Source organism: Balaenoptera physalus (assembly GCF_965194825.1).
Source record: "Balaenoptera physalus genome assembly, chromosome: 6".
Taxonomy (NCBI): Eukaryota; Metazoa; Chordata; class Mammalia; order Artiodactyla; family Balaenopteridae; genus Balaenoptera; species Balaenoptera physalus.
The window spans coordinates 19526466-19550756 of NC_138885.1; the positions used below are offsets into that span (position 1 = coordinate 19526466).

The 24291-nt window shown below is 39.0% G+C and overlaps 1 protein-coding gene across 1 annotated transcript in view; it reads right to left on the reverse strand.

Annotated features, from left to right (window-relative positions):
- The window catches only part of NCKAP5 (NCK associated protein 5), a 1104646-nt gene that overhangs the window by 1061134 nt on the left and 19221 nt on the right, over positions 1–24291 (reverse strand). The gene's annotated exons all lie outside the window — the stretch shown is intronic.

Consider the following 24291-nt stretch of genomic DNA (forward strand, 5'->3'; position numbering starts at 1 on the left):
AGCTTGCTTGTGTGTATGAGAGTGTGTGTCTGTATGGGGGTAGGAGAAATGAAGATGTTTCAGGTATTGGGGATGTAGCAGGGAATAAAATAGATAAAATTCCCTGATCTTATGGTGCCTACATTGTATTACAGGAAGCAAGTAACCCTCTGAATTTTCATTTCATGTGATTCAGAAATTTCATTATCAGTTGTGTTATAGGGGTAAGTATCTGAGAAAGCCAAATGTTGGACAACTTTCTCTTCCCCTCAGTCATACAGGGATGAGTAAAAGGAACTGTCTTACCTTCTTTTTTTATTTTTTTTCATATTCTTTTCCATTACGGTTTATTACAGGATATTGAATATAGTTCCCTGTGCTATACAGTTGGACCTTGTTGTTTATCCATCCTCTATATAACAGCTTGCATTTACGAATCCCAAACTCCCAATCCATCCCTTCCCCACCCCCCTCCCTTGGTGACCACAAGTCTGTTCTCTATATCTCTGAGTCTGTTTCAGTTTTGTAAATAAGTTCATTTGTGTCATATTTTAGATTCTACATATAAGTGATATCATATGGTATTTGTCTTTCTTTGTCTGACTTACTTCACTTAGTATGATAATCTCTAGGTCCACCCATGTTGCTACAAATGGCATTATTTCATTCTTTTTTATGGCTGAGTAATATTCCATTGTATATATGTACCACATCTTCTGTATCCATTTGTCTGTCGATGGACATTTAGGTTTCCACATCTTGGCTATTGTGAATAGTGCTGCTATGAACATAGGGGTGCAGGTATCTTTTTGAATTAGAGTTTTGTCCAGATATATGCCCAAGAGTGGAATTGCTGGATCATATGGCAACTCTATTTTTAGTTTTTTGAGGAACCTCCATACTGTTTTCCATAATGGCTGCACCAATTTACATTCCCACCAACAGTATAGGAGTTACCCTCTTTCTTGAGTCTCTCTATTTGAAAACATGCCTCTAGCACAAGGGGTCCTTTCATTCTTCCCTTAGCAACAGCCAGGGCTGCTGTCATTTGCTCCACCCTCTCTAACCAGCTCCCAGGTAATGCTGATACAGCTGATGTGTGGACCACACTTTGAGTAGGAAGGGTGTGGACTCCCCGGGGCTTCAGCTGGAAAGTCTGACACCTTTTTCCTCCCAAGTCTCTCAGAACAGCTGGAGTGGAAATGGGTGGGAAGGAGGGCAAAATCCAATAGTCAGTTGTGAGCCCTCAGCTCAGATTTCCTTTTTGGTGTTTGCCAGCATTTATTTCCTTTCATTTAAGTTGTATTCATCCTGATGGCTCATCTGAATCAGTACTTATACAAAGCTCACCTGCGATTCTATGTGCAGCCCATAGTGGAGAACCACTCAGCATAGGTACCTTTTCCACGAATGATAGAAAGTTCTTTCTCCAGAAGGTAGTGAGCTGAGCAGTCAGTAGTCCCCCTATTATGTAAAATAGAGCTGCATTGCTTTTTTGATTGGAATGGGGGTGGGGCTCTTACTCAGGAGTGACATTGACCTTTAATAGCATTTACCCCTGTTGTTCCATGGGTGGATTCAATTAAATTCTCGGAGTCCATTATTCTCCCACTGAGGCAGGGGCTACCAATATCTCCTTCTATACAATGTACTGATATTGGACGAAATCTGAATATTTATCTATAAACTCACGCATTTTACTGAACAGAATGTGGGCTTTGCTTATGTTAAACTCTCAGATTCTGACTGTGATTAACAGGTTTTCTTTATCTATTTCTTTTCATTGTCACATAATCTCCCATTTGTTCCCAACAGGTCTGCTCTGTGAATTTACTTTCCTGACATTCAAGCCCTGGGCTTTCAGGGTTTCAATCTTCCCTTTATTTACATCTCCAAGCCTTTAACTAGGTCAGAAGTCATGATCCATTTAACAAATAGTACTGGCCACTGCCTGAGATGAGAAAAAGAAGACTGACAACATTTACTGAAAAATAAGAAAATGTGAGAACTCATCCACAGAAATGAATAGTCACGATCTCTACAGCAGTGTTATGCAAACCACAGGTTGCCACATACTAGTGGGTCATGAAATTAACTTAGTCATTTGTGACCAACCATTTCCAAGGACATAGAACAGAAAACATCAGCATTTGTCAGGTATAAGGAAAGATATTGTTTTATGAAATTGTGTTTCATGTATCTGCCTGTGAATGTGTGTGTGTTTGCATGTCTTCACTGTGGGCTGCGATATAAAACATACTGAAAATCATTCATCTAAAGGGTCTCGGGTGACGTGGGACATTCTAAAGAGTGTTAGAATGGCATTTCACTGTGTCTTTCACCTCCCTATTGACCGCCTTCTTCCCTTCTGCCTTTCCGCCTCGCAAACTCTTCACCCTCTCCCCGTAAAGCTGGTATTACTCTGAATACCAGAGCAAGACATATTAAAGCTGAATCTACGTGAGTCTTTAGATTTCCATCAATCCAGGACTGTAGTTGGCTCAAACGACCTTTTGTTTGTCTAGCTAGAGAGTGTATTAAAGCTAACTAAAGACAAGTGAAACTAACTCACAGACTGCCAGTGGAGAACTTTGTATGGAAATTTACACTTAAGGTTGTAGAAACAAACGTTTCGAAGGCAAAACTGTATTATATACAGCTCGGGTTGTTTCTTTTCAAAATACAGGGGATTTTTTTTTTCCCTCATCGCCCAAAACTTCAACACAAATTAATCTAGCAGAGCAATACTGAGAATTTAACATCTATTTTCAATCACTACCTTCCTGGATCATTTTGCTCTTACCCCTGGAGGGCTTGTCAAACTTTTTGAAGGAACAAAGCCAAAGCCAAAAGTAAAATGATAAAGCTTGGGAGTGAATTGAGGAAGAGAAAAATGCATACACAAGCAACCCCCAGAGGGATGGGAGAACAGAAGTTGTGAGAGAAAGAGACCCCACAGGGAGGAACAAAACACGTTCAGACCAGCTTCAAAAATTCTTCAAGCTAGGCACACTAGGAAGAGGTTCAAATAACATGTGCTTCTCTCAGTAAAACTCAAATACAAAAAGACACTGCGCAGGACCAGGGTTTTGTAATATTTGCCTGCACCTGTTCTGTACAGGAGGACCTGGTGGGCACTGGGAATGGAATTCCTTGCAAGCAATAATTTCACTTTGATGGGTAAATTAATGATGAATATAGCCATGACTATGACAACCATGTAAGCAATTATAATGTATAAAGGCAATATGAAAGAGTGGTATTTACTAGGTCAGAGCTATATAAATTCCAGGTAATAGAATAGAACTGGAATTGAACTTTCCCTAGATAGTCATCCAAAATAGACACCCATCCAGCCCCAGGTCAAAGGAAAATTTGGCAAAGCTCACAAAGTGCACTGAGCTTCAAACGATACACCAAAACTCATTTATTGAAGTGCACTCGCAACTAACGTTAGACTCTTGACTAGATTTTCTGGTAAAAAGATCACAACCAAAATTCAAATATACAATTCTAATATTTTTATGAAATAACTTAAAAATTATTTTAAGGAATCTAAACATTGACTTTCACAAACTAAACTGCAGGCAAAAATCTCAGTTTACAGATAGCACTTAAACTTTGAGGTAACATAAATTGGCAAATGAATCATTTATTGTCAGATCTTAATCTCTGCTCCATGTTACCAGGATATCTAGTTCAATTTGTTTCAGCAAATATTTACTGAGTATATAATACAGTCATCTTTTATGGCGAGAGAATAGCCCTATATCTTTTAAAACATTATCATTTGAAATAATTTTACATTTACAGAAAATCTGAAGAACTCTAATTTGTCTTCTCTTTCTTTTCTTACTCAGTCTGCTTAATAGTTTATCAATTCAATTTTACTGTTTTTGTTGCTGCTGTTTTCTCCCAAAGAATCAGCTTTGGGTTTCATGAAATTTTTTCTATTGTTTATCTGTTTTCAGTTTTATCAATTTCTGCTCTTTCATTTATTATTTCCTTCCTTCTGCTTTCTTTGGGTTTACTTTGTTTTTCTTTTCTAATTTCTTAAAATAGAAGTTTAGATTACCAGTTAGAGAGCTTTCTTCTTTTCTAATATAAGCATGCAATGCTATAAAATTTCCTCTAAGTACTGACTTAGCTGTATCCCACAAATTTTTATATGTTGGATTTTCATTTAATTTCAAATTATTTTTAAATTTCTATTGAGATTTCCTCTTTAATACATTTGTCATTCAGAAATGTGTTAAATTTCCAAATATTTAAGAATTTTTCAAATACCTTTCTGCTATTGATTTCTAGTTTAATTCTGTAATGGTCCAAGAGCCTACTTTCATGATTTCTATTCTTCTTAACTTTGTTAAGGTTTGTTCTATGGCCTCAGATATGGTCTACATTGGTGAATTTTTTATGTGCACTTGAAAAGAATGTGTGGTCTAGAATGGTTGCTGGGTGGAATATTCTGTAAATGTCAATTAGGTCAAGATTCAGAGTGTTATTCACTCTGTTATTCACTCTAGTGTTATTCAGAGTTTATATTCTTACTGCCCATCTGCTTGCTCTACTAAATACTCAGAATGTTAAAATCTCCAATTATTATTGTAAATTTGTCTACTTCTCCCTTCATTTCTATCAGTTTTTGCTTCATTTATTTTGAAGCTCTGTGGCTAGATACATACACATTTATAACTATTATGTCTTCCTGGATGGTCAACCCTTTTATCTTTTTGCAATATCCCTCATTATCCCTGATAATACCCCTTGCCTGAAACCTACGTTGTTTAATATAGCTACTCCAACTTTTTTTATGGTTGGTGTTTACATAGCATATATTTTTCGATTCTTTTATTTTTAATTTATTGATGTCTTTATATTTAAAGTGGGTTTCTGGTAGACAGCATAGTTAGGTCTTGATTTCTTATTAATTCTGACAATCTGTGTTTTAACTGGTTTGTTTAAACTGATCACATTTAATGTGATTATTAACATGGTTGGATTAAAATCTACCACCTTGCTAACCTAGGATAAGAAGATACTTTTTTTTTTTTTTTTTGGCAGGATCTTAGTTCCCTGACCAGGGATCGAACCCCTGCAGTGAAAGCGTGGGGTCCTAACCACTGGACAGCCAGGGAATTGCCAAAAAGATACATTATTAATAAAGTATTTAAAGTATATAAATGGAGTGTATATGTCACTTTACAGTTGTGTCTGCGCTGTCTTGGGAATTAAGGAGTGATTTGACATGATAATCTGGCTAATTCACACACACACACACACACACACACACACACATACAACAACAATTATGGAATGATTTAGCTTCAGGAAGTTGAGAGTAGGGCAGATGTTGATTTATGCAGATTGATCATTTAAGTAGATCAAACCCTGAGGACAATTATTCAGAATCAGTTTTAATCTGGTTAGAGATTATTTTCCTTTTCCTTTTTCCAAATGGGAGAAATTTTCCAGACGCAAGTAGAACAATTAAACAAGGTTTAACGCCGCCTTTTGCCTTCCATGAATCCTGTGGCGAGGAGCCAGGGAGGACCCCTACCCCAAGACAAAGTAGAAATCTCAGCTCTTGCCACTTCGGAAGAGGGAGCCATGCCAGTAGTCTATGGGGCCCTGAGACACTCTGGATCAGGAGAGATGAGGAATTCTTCAGCAGGCTCCAGTGGTGCAGGAGCAAAGACATGACCAGTCTACCCCAGAGAGAGAGAAAGAGAGAGAAAGAAGAAAGCCAGAGAGGTCTTTCTATAGTGCTGTATTACTTTCCTACTGCTGCCATAACAAATTACCGCAAACTCAGTGGCTAGAAACAACACAAATTTATTACCTTGTAGTTCTGTAGGTTAGAAGTCTGTCATGCTTCTCACTAGGCTAAAGGCAAGGTGTCAGCAGATTGTGTTCCTTTCTTAACGCCCTAGAAAGGAACCCATTTTCTTGCCTTTTCCAGCATCTTGAGGCCACCCCCATTCCTTGGGTCATGACCCTCTTCCATCTTTAAACCAGCAACACTGTATCTCTCGGACCACTCTCCCACAGTCACATCTTCTGCTTCCTTCCAGTTCTAAGAACCCTGTGGTTACATTTTCCTCCTTCACTTTTAAGGGTCATGGTGATTGTATTAGCAATCACACCAGATGCCCATGCATCCAGAAAATTCAAAATAATCACCCTATGTCAAAGTTTTAATTTAATCACATCTGCAAGGTGCTTTTTGCCATGTAAGGTAACATATTCACAAGCTCTGGGAATTAGGACGCAAACATCTTTTGGGGGCCATTATTCTGCCTACTACAGGGGTTAACTGGAATGTACTTTAGTCATGGCTATTACTGAGATGGTCATCTTCCATGGGGCCAAGCCACCTATGCATGAGTGAGCAACCAGTCCTTTCAAATTATATCATGGAAAACCAGCCACCCCTTACACTGTATACACAACACCTGCACTTAAATACAAACTACCATGCTCAAATACTTCCTTAGGACTTTCTTGCTTAAAACTTATGAGAACAGCTTTAAATAGAGCTGTGCCTATTTAGAGAGCTGTCTGAGGTCCAAAGAGGGAAAGGCTCATGACAAAATGGCCTTTGCTCGAAGGACCTGCTGATATCATTTGCAAATGAAATGTAAGAAGAAAAGGGAAATAATTGTCTATCTCAGTGTTTCTTCACAACTGGGGTCTATGAAGCAAAAGCCCTTTGAGATGCAACACACACACATACACACACACACACACACACACACCCAAAGGCACACAGGATTCTGTAATCATTCAAGGAAATGCTGAATATTATCCACCTCTCAAGGATTCTCAATGCATGTTAATATTTTAAAGCTCTGAGGAAATATGTGTGTGATCAATCTTTGGCTTCTTGAAAAATATAAAGGGAGCTTCCAACTTTAACTTGACCTCTGTTTGGCCCTGTGGTGCCCTTACTGGTCCCATACCCTCATGGGTGAGAACAGTTTCCCATCTGCTTCCAGAATTCCTTTCTGCTGAGCTTTAGGGCAGACTGCAATAAGCTTGAAGGCATCTATAAGAGTAGTCTCCAAATTTGTTCTGACCTGATTATCTACTTCCTCAGTAAAATTTTATATATCTATATACAGACATTCAAAATTTAATGTGTAAAATTTTTTCATGTATTATTGTACTAATATATACCCACGTCAAATAGGTAATTATAACAAAATCACGTAAGAATCATAAGAATTATCTTATATATTTTGATAATTATGGTTGCTTTATATCACCAATAGTTAATACCTCAAGAGAAAGTATACATTTGGGGTTAGGGTTGTCTTTACTAAACCTGGATGTAAATTCATTCTATCAGCTAGTTTTCTTGCAAATGATTTTCAATGCTTTGTCCCATTTCTTATCAGATCTTACAAGATTATTTTTCCTTCGCAATATCATTGAAGAAGTACTCACCCTAGAAGTAGAAGTATCAGCTGTTTTATTTTCTTAGACCTGATTAGGCTTGCTTTTATCATCTTGGATCTATGATAGGTTCATATGCTGGTTTGTTTTATGTGGTTGTGTTGCAGAACTCATTTCAACCCATTTGCCCATTTGGTGAAGATCAGTTTAGTTAAAGAGAGATAACGTGTAATTGTAATGAACCCAGCCTGTGTACCATGGTATGCTGAAACCAAGTGTGTGCACTACAGATAAGCCCTCTCAGCTGTGGAACACCCTCCTTCATTCAGCACCTTGCCTGACTAAGAGAGCAGAGGACCTGCTGACATATAGCCCAAATCTATGTATCTATATACGTGACATTAGTAAAGATTAATTCCTTTCTCCCACTTTTAGTAAAAATCAATAAAAGATGGAACATTTTCCTCCTAAACCTTATTGGATTGTCTTGCTTACCCTCCAGGTGTTCTCCCCATATGCCATGACTACCCTTCTTTCCAAAACTGTGGCTGTGAATTTAGGGCAGTCAGAGTTTAATTCCAGATCTGCTGTTCTAACCCATTTCAGAGTTTCAAGGACAAAGTGCTCAGGAGTGCCCAGTAGCGCTCTTGGGAGGACAAACACTGGATTTTTGTTTGGGGAGATCAGTCTCAGGCAGATGGGGACAGGCCTGCCCTGAGAGAGACTGATCTCCTTCCCTGAGGGCTGGTGGACCACAGGCTTAGTGGTTAACTGGATGCGCCAGGAGAGGAAAAAGGCCAGGAACTGTTGCAGGGAAGCTCTCTTCCCCAGGCAGTAGGTCTCACCTGGAAGAACACCCATTAGAGTAACATTCCTGGTCTTCCTTGGGGAGACAGGGTGAATTGTTGGATGGATACTTTAGAGCACGGAAGCTGGGTGTATGGAACTCAGCCCTTTCCTTTCTCTTGAGCATCTCCTTGGCCTGCACGTGGGACACTCATGGGAGACAGACTCTACCCCTACCGGGGAGGCCTGTGGGTCCTTGGGGTTGCCTCTGAGTGTGCACCCATTGTTGCCACATACCTAGGTCACATTCTTACAGATATTTCAATCCCTACGTGACTAGCTTTTTTGTTTACCTCTAAGTGGTTCCAAACTGGGTCAGGAAAACGAAATACTGGAAAACTGTGGGATCTGGTGCAAAGTTACTTTAACTCATTGAGTCTCTGTTTCTATGACACAAAAGGATGCTAGTAGCATCTGCCTTTTAGGTATTGCCTAGCCCACACCTTCACACCTATTGGCTGTTTATTACATGCAGGCACGTGGTAGGTCCTTTTGTTACATTCCCTCATATAATCTTCACAATAACTACATAAGGTAGGAATTATTATTATCCTTACTTTAAGATGAGGACACTGATACTTAGAACGTGAACAAGATAACATGGACCCTTATGAGACTTACATTTTAATGTACAAGCAAAGAAAGCATTCAGAACCTACAGCCCAGGTCTTGATTCCTTTTCCGAAGAGCGAACCAAATAGAAATGACAGAGGTTGAACCAAAAGTCAGCGATCTACCACCAGCCAATTTTTCTTATTCTCTAGTGGTTCTTGGGGTTCAGAGTCCTAAAGCCCTGGTCCCCCACCCCCAAACCTCTTTTTTGTATCTAATGTGCTTCAAATGGCAAGTTATGGCCCATCAGTGAGTCATGAAATTAATTTGTGGTTCATGGCCAACATTTTTTCTAAGGGAAGAGGAGGGCCGGGGAGAGTAGGGGAGGAAAGAGGAGGGAATAGCTTAGAAAAGGAAGTATCAGAGTGTAGACCACATAAGGACCATATTATATTGTTTAGTGAAATGATTGCTGTGCATGTGTGTGTGTGTGTGTGTGTTGCATGTACATGCTAGGTTGCAATGTCAAGTGTATTTTCTTACTGTGGATCATGACCCAAAATATTTTAAATTCTGGTTCCATCTTATCTGGCTTATAATAAGCTTGTTTTTATGGTGTTAAGGCTGGTTCTAACCTTGCTTAATGTTCTCCTTCTTCCCCTATGTTTCTAGGCTGCCTCTGGAAGAGAAAGGTGAAAGGGGCCCTGTGTGCATAAGATAGTAGAGAGAAGGAATGTGGCAGAAAGTGGAGATGGAAATGGAAGAGGTGAGTGGGGCCAGTCAGGCAGTCCTGGAATGACGTGTGTGGATTTTGTTCTTAAGTGTAAAGGAAAGCCTTGGAGGGCTTTTGATTTAGGGAAGTGATACAATTCCATTTATATCATAAAAAGAACCCTGTAATTATTGGGTAGAGAGTGAATAGTAGGAGGCCAGAGTGGAAAGAGATAAGAGACCAGTGGCATGTTCTAAGATAGTAGTCATTGAAATGAACAGGAGAGCATCGAGGCTTATGTGCCAGTCAGGATTTGCCCAGAGAATTAGAACTACTATGAAATATACACGATAAGGATTGTACCTTACACAGCGGGGCAGCCAGTTACACAGACTATGCGGGCTGTTGTTTTGTGCCTGGTGCTAGAGCCCGAAGACCACAGGGAAGGGAAATAGCACAGGAAGTGTGGGAAGTAAGAACAAGTGGGAACCTGGGAGGCTGAGCTGGATGTCACCAGAAAAGACTGCCCCCTGCACTGGCTCTCACCACCTCCAGGCCTTCAACTTCAATGATGGCTCATTCCTGAGTGAAAAGCTGGCACCCGTCAAGGTGCTAAGATGTACCTAGTCCTGGATTCAGAGAGGCTGAAGTGAAAGATCAGAAGCAGCCGGAGGCCACCCCACACCAACTAGGTGTCACAGCAGATAAGCAACCACACAGGCGAGATGCAATAGCCTTTGTACACCACACCCCACCCTCTAAGCGTAAAAAATACCACCCCTTCACTCCCTCTTCCAAGTCATGTGAAGTATGTTTCTTGAGGCCTGTGCCTAGTATGTGGACATGTTCACATGCTTGGAAGCTCCCTGACCCCTATTGATTAGGGATTTTAATAGAGGTTTCATTAGGTAGGCATGATTGATTAAATCATTGGCCATTGGTGGTTGAATTCACTCTCCAGCCCCTTTCCTCTTCCTGGAGGTCCAGGCATAGGGCTAGAAATTTCAACTTGCTAATCATGGCTTGGTATTTTCTGAAACTATGTAGCCCCCCACTTCTACCCCCTTACCTCCCAACCCAGTCAACCTCCTACCATGAATAATCTCATTAGCATAAAAAAGACACTTTTATCACTCAGGAGATTCCAAGGGTTTTAGGAGCTCTGTGCCAGGAACTGAGCAGAAAGTTGAAAAAAAAAATTTTTTTTTTTTATACTACAGGGTGTAAAGGTGTTATGACTAGGGGAGAAGACCCCAGAGCACGCAGTACTGCCCACAGTGCAAGGAGAGGGGGCAGAGGAAGCGTGCCACAGTACAGGCTGCTGGAGAGCTTGAGGACCATGGAATCCTGCCAGCAAATACTAGAAAGGCAAAGGGGATGACTGATAGGTGAATGCAAGAGGACATTCTACCAAAGGTTGCCTAGAATGGAAAAGTTTGAAGGATTCAAATCCCTTCTTGAGCAATAATTAGCCATGTGTTCTACAACACATCAGAACTGAGCAGAAATGAGAATTCCATGCATGTAAAACACCCCAAGTCTTTCAGGGAATAAAATATTTGAATCCTGTGTGCATTTCCTCAAAAGCAAGGAGCTTATTTTGGCTATTATCACTCTGAAGTATAAATAATTAATATAAGCATTTTTAAAAAACTATAGCAGAGGTCAATGGACATGATGAGTCAAAGATGTGAGGAGTGTGCATGTATATATGTAGGAATGATACAGAAAGAGAGAATGGTTATCTGGAACTAAACTTCGTAGAGAGTTTGGCATTTTCTAACTGATGGCGTTCCTGGGAGCTAGAACACTCTGCAGCTACTTAGGTGAGTGATACGGACAATTATCTTGAACTGAGTAACTAATTAGGGACTTTCATTTCAAATGCTATACAGCCATGAAGGCACTCCAGGAGAGCAAGGAAAAAAATTTTCTTTTTTTTTTTGCCTGTCCTCCAGACTCTGAGTAATAAGTGATAATGTCTAATGATGAAAACAAAAATATTTTTAAAAGATGACACAAAGGAACTCAATAATATACAGATGATGTATTAGCTATTATTAAGTGAAAAGAAAAATGTTTCTTAGTTTTAGGTAAACATTTTTTCCTTGGGGACCAAGTGTTTGGGGGTATTCTTGTGCTTTGTGCCCTACTTGGACCATGGTGGGCTTCACAAGCATAGGCAGGGGGTTGCCTGATTTGAGACATTCCAAGAAGTGTCACCTTCCCAAAATGTTTTTCCCAACCATCACTTAAAATTCACTTATCACCTTCTACTATCATCTCTAGGCCTATATATATATATATTTTTTTAAATTTATTTATTTATTTTTGGCTGTGTTGGGTCTCTGTTTCTGTGCGAGGGCTTTCTCTAGTTGCGGTAAGCGGGGGCCGCTCTTCATCGCGGTGCGCGGGCCTCTCACTGTCGCGGCCTCTCTTGTTGCGGAGCACAAGCTCCAGGCGCACAGGCTCAGTAGTTGTGGCTCACGGGCCCAGTTGCTCCGCGGCATGTGGGATCTTCCCAGACCAGGGCTCAAACCCGTGTCCCCTGCATTGGCAGGCAGATTCTCAACCACTGCGCCACCAGGGAAGCCCTCTAGGCCTATATTTAAAATGCAAATACCTGTGGGATACAGCCACTTTTCAGGCCCCTCAGACTAATTACTACTAAAGAAGTGATTGGATGCCTTCCAGAGAAAGACGAGGGCCTCTTGGAACCTTTGATTATGGATTAAAAAACTAATCTGCTGAAACAAATGTAAGTCCTGATTCTTCTGCTCTGTTTCTTCCCTCTCCCAGGCTGAATCTGCCAAATATTCTTCATCACTGACTCTGTCTTCACGCCTAGTTTCAGTTCTGCCTCCCTCTTCATCCCTGATCCTGACCTTGAGCCTGGTGAAATTGCTCCATGCCCTCAGGATCTCCTCCCAGATTTATATTCCTCTTGCAAGTCTATCAGTGGCTCAATTTTGTTTTCTTTCATGTACTCATAGGAAGGAGGGAACACTGGCCACATGTGACCACATGAAGATTTTTAGAACCTACACAAAGTATATAAGGCTGGGCCTTATTTCTAAATGTGTGACTCTGTTCTATTTTGTAATTCAGTTCATGTGGAGCGATTTTTACATTCCCTCTATAAGTGATATCTTATGATATGAGGTCAGAGTGTCCTTCTTGCACTGACTGTGTCTTAAGTAACTTTAATTCAAAAACGTCAATATGCCAAAGTGATATATTTTGGGATGGCATATTCTGCTCCCCTTCATTTTGTTTGTTTAAAACCTTCCTTTCAGAGCAGAAAAAAAAGAATAAAGAAAAGTGAAGATAGCTTAAAGGACTTATGGGACAACATGAAATGGACTAACATTCACATCATAGGGCACCCAGAAGGAGAAGAGAGAGGGAAGGGGGCAGAAGTATTATTTGAAGAAATAAGGGCTGAAAACTTCTCTAACCTGAAGAAGGAAACAGACATCCAGATCCAGGAAGCCCAGAGAGTTCCAAATAAGAGGACTCCAAAGAGACCTACACCAGGAAACATTATAATTAAAATGTCAAAAGTTAAAGACAAGGAGAGATTATTAAAAGAAGCAAGCTAAAAACAACTTTTTATGTACAAGGGAATCCCCATAAGACTAGCAGCAGATTTTTCACCAGAAACTTTGCTGGACAAAAAGGAGCAATACAGAATGTTCAAAGTGCTAAAAGAAAGAAACTTCCAACCAAGAATACTCTACCTGGCAAAGTTATTACTCAAAAGTGAAGGAGAGATAAAGAGTTTTCCAGACAAGCAAAAGCTAAAGGAGTTCATCACCCCTAAATCGTCCTTACAAGAAACGTTAAAGGGGTTTCTTTAAGATAAAAAGAAAGGGTGCTAACTAGTAACAAGAATACATATGAAAAAACAAATCTCACTGGGAAGCTAAAAATATAGTAAATGTATTGAATCAGTCATTTATAAAGCTAGTAAGAAGGTTAAAAGACAAAAGTAGTAAAAATAACTTGATTACAATAATTAGTTAAGAGATACACAAGAAAAAAGATGTAAAATGTGGCATCAAAAACATAAAAGGTGGGGTGGAAAGTGATAATGTTGAGCTTTACAATGGGATAAAACTTAAGTTGAAATGGACTGTTATAAACATAAGTTGTTGTATGTAAGCTCCTTGGTAACCACAAAGCAAAATCCTTTAGTAAATACCCAAAAGATAAAGAGAAAGGAATATAACCATACCACTAAAGAGAGTCATCAAACCACAAAGGAAGAGAGCAAAAGAAGAAGAGAGGAACAAAGAAGTACTACAAAAACATCCAGAAAACAATTAACAAAATGGCAATAATCATATACCTATCAAGAATTATTTTAAATGTAAATGGACTAAATTCTCCAATCAAAAGACAGAGTGGCTGCATAAGTAAAAAAATAACAAGACCCATCTATACGAGGCCTACAAGAGACTCACTTTAGGTAGACGGACATACACAAACTGAAAGCAAATGGATGAAAAAGATATTCCATGCAAATGTAAACCAAAAGAAGTTGGAGTAGCTATACTTATATCAGACATAATACACTTTAAAACAAAGACTGTAATAAGAGACAAAGAAGGGTCTTTGTCTCTTATTACACATGGAACATTTTCCAACCTAGATCATATGTTATTAAGCCAGAAAATGAGTCTTAATAAATGTAAAGTGTTGAAATCAAATCAAGGATCTTTTCCAACCACAATGGTATGAAACTAGAAATTAATTACAGAAAGAAAACTGAAAAATTCACAAATATGAAAGATTAAACAATATGCTACTGAAAAAACAATAGGTCAAAGAAGAAATCAACAGAGAAATAAAAATTTGAGACAAATGAAAATGGATATGTAACATACCACAATTTATGGGATGCAGCAAAAGTAGTTCTAAGATGGAAGTTCATAGTGATAAATGCTTACCTCAAGAAACAAGAAAAGTTTAAAATAAGTGACCTAACTTTACACCTCAAGGAACTAGAAAAAGAAGAACAAAGCCCAAAGTTAGTAGATGGAAGGAAATAACAAAGATTAGGGCAGAAATAAATAAAATAGAGACTAAGAAGACAATAAAAAGATAAATGGAGGTAAGAGCTGATTCTTTGAAAAGCTAAATAAAGTTAACAAATTTTATCTGTACTCACCTAGAGAAAAAGAGAGAAGACTCAAATAAATAAAATCACAAATGAAAGAGGAGCTATTACAACTGATACCACAGAAATACAAAAGAGACCATTAAAAACAATTATACACTAAAAAATTGGACAACCTATAAGAAATGGACAAGACCTTAGAAACATACAACTTAGTGAGACTGAGCCAAGATAAAATAGATGGTATAAATAGACCAATTAGTAGTAAGGAGATTGAATTAGTGAACAAAAACCTCTCAAAAAACAAAAGTGCAGGATCAGACAGCTTTACTGGTAAATTCTACCAGACGTTCAAAGAAGAATTAATAACAATACTTCTCAAACTCTTCCAAACAATAGAAGAGGAGGGAATTCTTCCAAACTCATTTTATGTGATCAACATTACCCTGATACCAAAACCAGACAAGGATATCACAAGGAAAGAAAATTACAGGCCAATAACCCTAATCAACACAGATGCAAAAATTCTCAATAAACTATTAGCAAACTGAATTCAGAAATACATTAAAAGGATCATATACCATAATCAAGTGGGATTTATTCCAGGAATGTAAGGCTGCAAGTCTGCAAATCAGTCAAGGTGATATATCACATTAACAAAATTAATGATAAAAATTATATGATCATCTCAATAGATGCAAAAAAAAAAGCATTTGACAAAATTCAACATCCATTTATGATAAAAAAAACTCTCAACAAAATGGGTATATAGGGAATGTACCTCAAAATAATAAAGGCCATATATGATAAGTCCACAGTTAACATCATACTCAATGGTGAAAAGCTGAAAGCTTTTCCTCTAAGATTAGGAACAAGACAAGGATGCCCACTCTTGCCACTGTTATTCAACATAGTATTGGAAGTCCTAGACAGAGCAATTAGGCAAGAAAAAGAAATAAAAGACATTGAAATTGGAAGGAAAGAAGCAAAACTGTCACTATTTGCAGATGACATATTATATATGGAAAACCCTGAAGATTCCATTAAAAAATTGTTATAATTAATAGAAAAACTCAGTAGAGTTACAGAATACAGAGTCAATACATAAATATCTGTTGAATTTCTATACGCTAATAATGAATTATCAGAAAGAGAAATTAAGAAAACAATACCATTTAAACTTGCACTGAAAAGAATAAAATACCTAGGAATAAATTTAACCAAGGAGATGAAAGACCTATGTAATGAAAACTATCAGATATTAATGAAAGGAATTGAAGAAGACACAAGTAAAACAAAAGATATTTTGTGCTCATGGATTGGAAGAATTGATCTGTTAAAATGACCATATGACCCAAAGCAATCTACAGATTCAATGCAATACCTATCAAAATTTCAATGGCATTTTTCACAGAAATAGAACAAACAATCCTAAAATTTGCATAAAACCATAAAAGACCTCGAATATCCAAAGCAATCTTAAGAAAGAAGAACAAAACTAGAGGCATTACTCTCCCTGATTTCAAACTATATTACAAAGCTAAGTGATTAAAGTAGTATGGTATTGGCATAAAAAACAGACACATAGATCAGTGGAACAGAATAAAGAACCCAGAATTAACCCCCCAAATATATGTAAGTTAATTGAATATATACATAATAAGAACATGCAATGGGGAAAGGACAGACTCTTCAATAAATGGTGTTGGGAAAATTGGACAGCCACATGCAAAATAATGAAAGTGTACCTCTATCTTACAGCATACAAAAAAATCACTCAAAGTGGATCAAAGACCTGAATGTAAGACCTGAAACCATAAAACCCTTAGAAGAAAACTTAGGTGGTAAGCTCCTTGACATAGGTCTTGGTGATGATTTTTTGACTCTGACACCAAAAGTAAAAGCAACAGAAGGAAAAATAAACAAACATCAAACTAAAGGCTTCTACACAGCAAAGAAAATCATCAACAAAATGAAATGTAACCTACTGAATGGGAAAAATATTTGTACATCATATATCTGATAAGAATAATAAAGAACTCATACAACTCAATAGCAAAAAACAAACAATCTGATTAAAAAAATGGACAGAAGATCTGAATAGACATTTTTCTAAAAAAGACATACATATTGCCAACAGGTACATGAAAAGATGCTCTACATCATTAATCATGAGGGAAATGCAAATTAAAACCACAATGAGATATCACCTCATACCTGTCAGATGGCTGTTATCAAAAAGACAAGAAATAAAAAGTGTCGGCAAGGATGTGGAGAAAAGGGAACACTTGTGCACTGTTGGTGGGAATGTAAATTGGTGCAGCCACTATGGAAAATAGTACAGCACGTCCCCTACATACGAGTTCCATTCCGAGAGCACGTTCGTAAGTCCAATTTGTTCGTAAGTTCCACAAAGTTAGTCTAGCTACCCAACTAACACAATTGGCTATATAGTACTGTACGGTAATAGGTTTATAATACTTTTCACACAAATAATACATAAGAAACAAACAAACAAAAAATAAAGAAAACATTTTTAACCTTACAATGCAGTACCTTAAAAAGTACAGTAGTACATTACAGCAGCTGGCATACAGGAGCTGGCATCGAGTGAACAGGCAAGAAGAGTTACTGACTGGAGGAGGGAGAAGAGGTGGGAGATGGTAGAGCTGAAGGATCGTCAGCAATAGGAGACAGAGGGCAAGCTGCACGTGACAATGTATGCCAGTCACATGAACTAACTTACGTGATTGGACATGAGAATGCAAGTTCGCATCTTTGAAAGTTCACAACTTGAAGGTTCATATGTAGGGGCTTACTGTATGGAGTTTCCTCAAAAAATTAAAAAATAGAATGACCATATGATCTAGCAATTCCACTTCTGGCTATTTGTCCAAAGAAAACAAAAATACTAATTTGAAGACATATATGCACCCCCATATTCACTGCAGCACTATTTACAATAACCAAGCTATGGAAGTAAACTAAGTGTTCATCAATGGATGGATGGATAAAGAAGATGTGGTATACGTATGGTATATATATTCATTGGAACATTATTCAGACATAAAAAGAAACCTTGCCATTTGTGAGTGACAACAAAGATGGACCTTGAGGGCATTATGTTAAGTGAAATGAGTCAAACACAAAAATACAAATACCATATGATCTCTTTTACATATGGAATGTAAAAAACAAAACAAAACAAAAACTAAGCTCATAGCTCATAGATACAGAGAACAGATTGGTGGTTGCCAGAAGCGTAAATAGGGGTAAGAGAAATGAGTAAACTGTTCTGTTTTGTTTTGTTTTCAGTTTAAATACATTGAAAAAAATTAAACTTTTTCTTTCCATGAGTAGCCTCAGGGTTGAATAAAACAATAGCTTTATCTTTCCTATGATTCTTTAGAATTTTAGTAGTTAGTTTTCTATTTCTTAAAAAGCATTCTGAGTTCTCCCTGAATGACTCGACTCTGTTAAAGAACCCTTGAGTGGAGAATTTCAGAAACTATAGCTTGGAATTATTGAACACATTTCCCCCCAATATATAGCATCTGAAATTGCACCATCCATCTCCTGCAGCTAAATAAATATTCAATTCAGCAAGTATTTTCTTAGAGCTCATAAGAGATTGTACTAGGTTATCATGGAGCTAGCAAGATGGGGAAGGTCCATTTAAGGAACACGCAGAGTGGTTGAGGATATTGGGGGTGAAAAGTTAACAGTTAACAAGGCAGAATGGGCTACGAACAGCAAGAGAAGTTCTACCAAGATTTGCAATCATGGAGGAAGTATGATTTATTCTTAGAGGATCAGAGGGAGTTTCAGGGAGATGGGGCTTTGGAGCCACCTTGAAGAGTAGGAAGGGTTTTGACAGATGGAGAAGGGAAGGAAAAGGCATTGCTGGCATTGCTGATAAAGGGAGCCATGTGCACAATGGCTTAGAGAGTGGATGAAAGGGAAAGTTGAGTAGTTCCACCTACTAGGTTAACTCAGTGCACAGAAGTGGAGCTGGAGCTTGGAAAGGTAACTGAGGCTCCATTATGAAGCACCTTGAGAGCTTCACCCTATTCAGTAGGTCCTGAAAAGTTGTTACAAATGTTGAGAATAACAGAATCACCTGAGAAGTCTTATACATTCGTGGTTCTGAGGGTGGAAGCTGCAATCAAACAGACCTCACCATGAACTCAGTTCCTCTGCTAGGTATTTAACTTAAGTCTTTATTTCTTCACCTGCAGAAGGGAATAATGGCACCTAATCACAGCGTTGTTAGGAGATGTAATTGAGATGAGACATGAGATAAGAAATTAACACAGTGGCTCCTATAGGGTAAATTTTCAATAGATGTTGAGGAGGAAAAGGACTACTATCATGACAAAAGAAGAGGAGGAGGACAGAAAGAGAAAAGTTTACTGACAACAAAGATAATGTTTAAATTCATTTTTATATCGCAACACCTAGCCTAAAGCCTGGCACATTGCAGGCACTCCAACTGTTGAATTAAACTTCAGAACAAATTTATCCCAGGGAACTGTGGTATATTTTTCTTATATCTTCACCAGCCTTGGGGGAATGAGAGAAAAACAAATGTAGGGTGTCAGAAGCAGCCCGAAGAAGAAAAATGTGGGCTGGATAATTTGGGGTGCTTACTAGAAAAACACTAGGATGAGAATAATTACGCCAACGAAATTTATCATCTTTCTGTCACAACTGGGAGAAAAATGCCAAAGTCAGTGAAAACCACAGAGCTGAAATGGAAAACCTGGCACCCTTGAAAGGTAACTGAGTTTTCTTACTGGGTTCCCTCTCGTTAGATTTGATGCGATTGTCTTAAAATGTCAAAACATAACGGCAACTATGTACTTCAATATAACTTGGATGCAGTCATCAAAAGGGCATTTCAGATTCGCTGTACAATTACAGTCCCATTAAATCTAAGTTAACTGCCCATTTGAGTCACTAAATCTAATCTGTTACCTTGCAACACACATGCAGCGAGTTTCCATCATGACGGAATCGTAACCAGATTTCGCTCACGGCTCTGGGAAAAGTTCTGCAATAACATTTTAACAAGGGCTGGGTGATGCATACATGCAATAACAATCTGCCTTCAGATCCAGATGGGAGTCCAGTGTTCGTATTAACACATCAGTCATGGAAAACAGGCAGGACCACTTGATTCATGCAAGCGACAGGCAGCCTGATGCGTGCTGCTTGCTCTTCCTACTTAATCATGACAAGGGGAAATTCCAAAGCATCGCATGTCTTTGCACTAAAAACCCAACTTGAAGGCTCCCCCATTTTGTTGTGGACAACTTCTGAGGGATCAGCCAAGATGATCCCTGGTTTGTATTCCCCCCACCCAACACAATGCAAAAACTTCAAAAGAGTCCAAAACGGGGCTGGCCTCACAGCATTCAAAACGTTGTGCATAAGGGTCTTAAGAGGAAATAGCTTTGAAAAGACAGCCATCAAGTGCTCCTGGGGCCGGCAAGAGAAAGAAAAGATCCCTCAGGAGGCAGCTGGCGCATCCAGCTGCTGAGGGAAGCCACATGATGGATGGCTTCCACTGGGGACAATGGACGGCCATGAGGGACAGGTCTTTGTTTCGGGGTTCCTGCACCCTCTCCTTTGACCTGCCCCACTGACCTGTGTGCTTGTGCACATGGCAGGGACGCCCTGGTCCTCTGCAAGTTAAGGCCCAGCACGATCGCTCCTGCAAAGGGCCTGCTGCCTGCGGCTCCCTGCTCCCCCAGCCCCCATTTCCACACAGTCTGGCCAGATGGTGACAGGGTAGGAGGTGGAATACTGGACTCCGAAGGACAAGGCTTCCAATGTGCAAATTCGTTCCAGGATTAGCACAAATCAATTGCACAGAAAGATGAAGAGCTGGGGGGGCGGGGGGTGGGCACTTGTTTTTCTCAGAAGGGGACAGCAAGTAAGCAATCACACCCAGGTGGTGACTTAAGGCATAATTAATTTGTGTTCCCAGGGATATTTTCCAATTCAAAGTAGAAAGAGGGCAGTTCTAAGAATCTGATGAAATTCAGCATATTCCTCCCACAGCTGTAGATTTCTGGTCAGCCTTGTGGGTGTGAAGGGCAGGCCTGAGCCCATGGTGTCACTACACGCGTCACCCACTCTGGCCTCCAGATCCTTGTCCATAAAACATGTTAATATGTCCTACCGTGCCTGGTCACAAGAGCCTTACCAGAACACGTGAACTCAAAAATGCAGTGGAGAAAGAAAAATACTGCGTGACCTCACTTAAATGTGGAATCTAAAAAAGTTGAATTCATAGAAACAGAGAGTAGAGGTTTTTCTGTTTTGTTTTGTCTTATTTTATGGAAAATGTCAATAACTTATTTTATTATTATTAATATAAGCATCTGATGGTAAAGAAATGAAGGTAATTTTACAAACTGAGAATTTTGGCAAGTACATGAAATTTCCGTTTTACTGTAGTTTTATATCACATTAGTTCAAATGCATTTCTCTACAACTACTCCAAAATAGCTCTTCTGGGATTATTTCGGTCATCCTTAACATGAAACTTTTACCAAAGACTTTGAATCTAAAACAAACATATAAAATTTCAAATTAGCAACTTTTAAGTATGAATGGGATAAGAAATAAAGTCATCAGATGATGGCTGGGGCTGTTAGTTTCCAACAAGACACTGTTGAAATGTTCCTTTTTCTGATACATCAGGTATAAATCAGAACCTTTAAAAAATAAGGGCAGAACCAAAGTACAATAAAGAAGCCTCTGCAGCTTAAGCTCTCTGTTTGGGGGAAATGAGGAGACATTGGTCAAAGGTACAAAGCTGCAGTTATGTAGAATGAATACTTTCTAGAGATCTAATCTATAGCATGATGACTATAGTTAACAATACCATACTGCACACTAGAAATTTGCTTAGAGAGTAAATTTCAGGTGTTCTCACTAAAAAATAAAAAGATACTTATGTGAGAGATGGCTATGTTAATTAGCTTAACTATAATAATCATTTCACTGGATGTGTGTATATATATATATAAAAATATCATGGTGTACACATTAAAAATACACAATTTTTATTTTAAAATGTTAAATGGAATTAAATATTTAATTTTTAATTAGAAAATTACCGTATCTTTTAAAAAAATTTTTATTGGATTATAATTCATTTACAATGTTGTGTTAGTTTCAGGTGTACAGTACCACATCTTCTTTATTCATTCATCTGTTGGTGGAACACTTAGTTTGCTTCCATATCTTGGCTATTGTAAATAATGCTGCTATGAACATTGGGGTGCATGTATCTTTTTGAATTACTGTAGTGTTTTTGTTTTTTTCAGATATAGACCAGGATTAGAACTGCTGGGTCATATGGTAGTTCTATTTTTAGATTTTTGAGAAACAACCATACTGTTTTTCACAGTGGCTACACCAATGTACATTCCTACCAACAGAGTAGGAGGGTTCCCTTTTCTCCACATCCCCAGCAATATTTATATTTGTGTTCTTTTTGATGATAGCCATTCTGGCAGGTGTGAGGTGATATCTCATTGTGGTTTTGATTTGCATTTCCCTGATGATTAGCCATGTTGAGCATCTTTTCATGTGCCTGTTGGCCATCTGCATTTCCTCTTTGGAAAAATGTCTATTCAGTTCCTCTGCCCATTTTTTAATCAAGTTGTTTGTTTTTTGATATTGAGTTGTATGAGCTGTTTATATATTTTGAGTGTTAACCCCTTATCAGTCATATTATTTGCAAATATTTTCTCCCATTCTATAGGTTGTCTTTTTGTTTTATCGATAGTTTCCTTTGCTAAGCAAAAGCTTTTAAGTTTAATTAAGTCCCATTTGTTGGGGGGAGGTGCAATACAGAGGTAGGGGATTAAGAGGTACAAACTATTAGGTATAAATAAGCTACAAGGATATATTGTACAACACAGGGAATTTAGCAAATATTTTATAATAACCATAAATCGAGCATTAACCTTTTAAAATTGTGAATCACTATATTGTACACCTGTAATTTATATAATATTATACATCAACTATACTTCAATTAAAAATGCTAAATAAGTAAATAAATTTAAATAAAGTAAAGGTAAGTGAGCGAGGAAGCAATGTAAAAACACAAGAGGGGGGCTTCCCTGGTGGCGCAGTGGTTAAGAATCCGCCTGCCAATGCAGGGGACACGGGTTCGAGCCCTGGTCTGGGAAGATCCCACATGCCGCGGAGCAACTGGGCCCGTGAGCCACAACTGCTGAGCCTGCGCGTCTGGAGCCTGTGCTCCGCAACAAGAGAGGCCGCGATAGTGAGAGGCCCGCGCACCGCGATGAAGAGTGGCCCCCGCTTGCCGCAACTGGAGAAAGCCCTCGCACAGAAACAAAGACCCAACACAGCCATAAAATAAAAATAAATAAATAAATAAATAAGCAAATATGGTTAAGGAAAAAAAAAACACACAAGAGGGACTCATCTAATGGCTTCCCAAATATCATAGTCATTCGTGAACACCCAAGTCTGGTGATAACAATAGCTACGATTTACTACACACCTGCTTTGTGGAGGGAGACATGGAAGCGCTGAAATAAGCATCACTAAGCCTCACAACCCTGCCACAGAGCATTCTCATTAATCTCATTTTACACGTGAGGAGACCCAGGCTCACAGGTGTTAAGTAACCTGCCCCGAGTCAGGCAGCTCATAAGCAGGTGAGCTAGGTTTGAACTTAGTTCTTCTGCTGGAAAGCCTGTACTCCTTTTGCACTGAGTGTCATCTGTGTCGGGCTCCAGAGCCCCCAAGGCTGTCCTGGAGCTCAAGTTCAGGTCTACACGGAGCACAAGGGTCTTTCGGCCCTCAGCACCTGAGCGGTGTCGTGTCCCCACCAACAAACCTCCACATTGACAAAGACTCCTCCTCCCGGGCTCCACACCTTCTTCTCAGCGACTTTGAATCACTCGTCACAGATGTGCCCTCTCTACTCGAAGTTTCCATGTAAAAACCTAAAAGCACACATATCCTCCCTCCCTACCCTACCTGCCCAGCCAGCATATCCCATGAGTCAGCCCCACCCAGTCACTCAGGTGGAAACTCAACATCATGCCTTGCTCTTGTCGATGAAAATAATCGATGAACGATCAATAATAAGGATAGAAGAGTTTTGGTTGAGCCAAACTGAAGACTAGCCCAGAAGCCTGTTTCCCAGATGACTGTGAGAAACACCTCTGGAGAAGCAGGGTTTTCAGCACAGTTTTATATCTTGTCAAGAACGAAGAATATTAAAGTCAGGGATCCATTTCATCAAGGTTCTGAAAAAACAGAACAGAACGTACACGTCCAGCATGTACAGTATGTCCTTGGCACCTGGGAAGGGAGTCTTATCATCAAAGGAGTCCCAGCACTGGTGTCCCAGAAGGAGGGGCATTTCATCTTTATTTTTAACATGGACATTATTTCTGGCCAGTGTGCCCTTTTTTTTAATAATTAAAGCAGATGCACAACGTATGGGTGATAGGCCCCAAACAGGCTGTTTTAGTTAGCACCAAATTCAAGTTAACTCATGTATGAGCCAGAATGGCTTTGCTACATCTCAATACGTGAAAATTCCTTTTATCACTCTTCTCTCACCTTCTTCCACCTCCACTCCTGCAGCCCCACCCTGGTTTAGGCCTTTAGTACGTTCCCT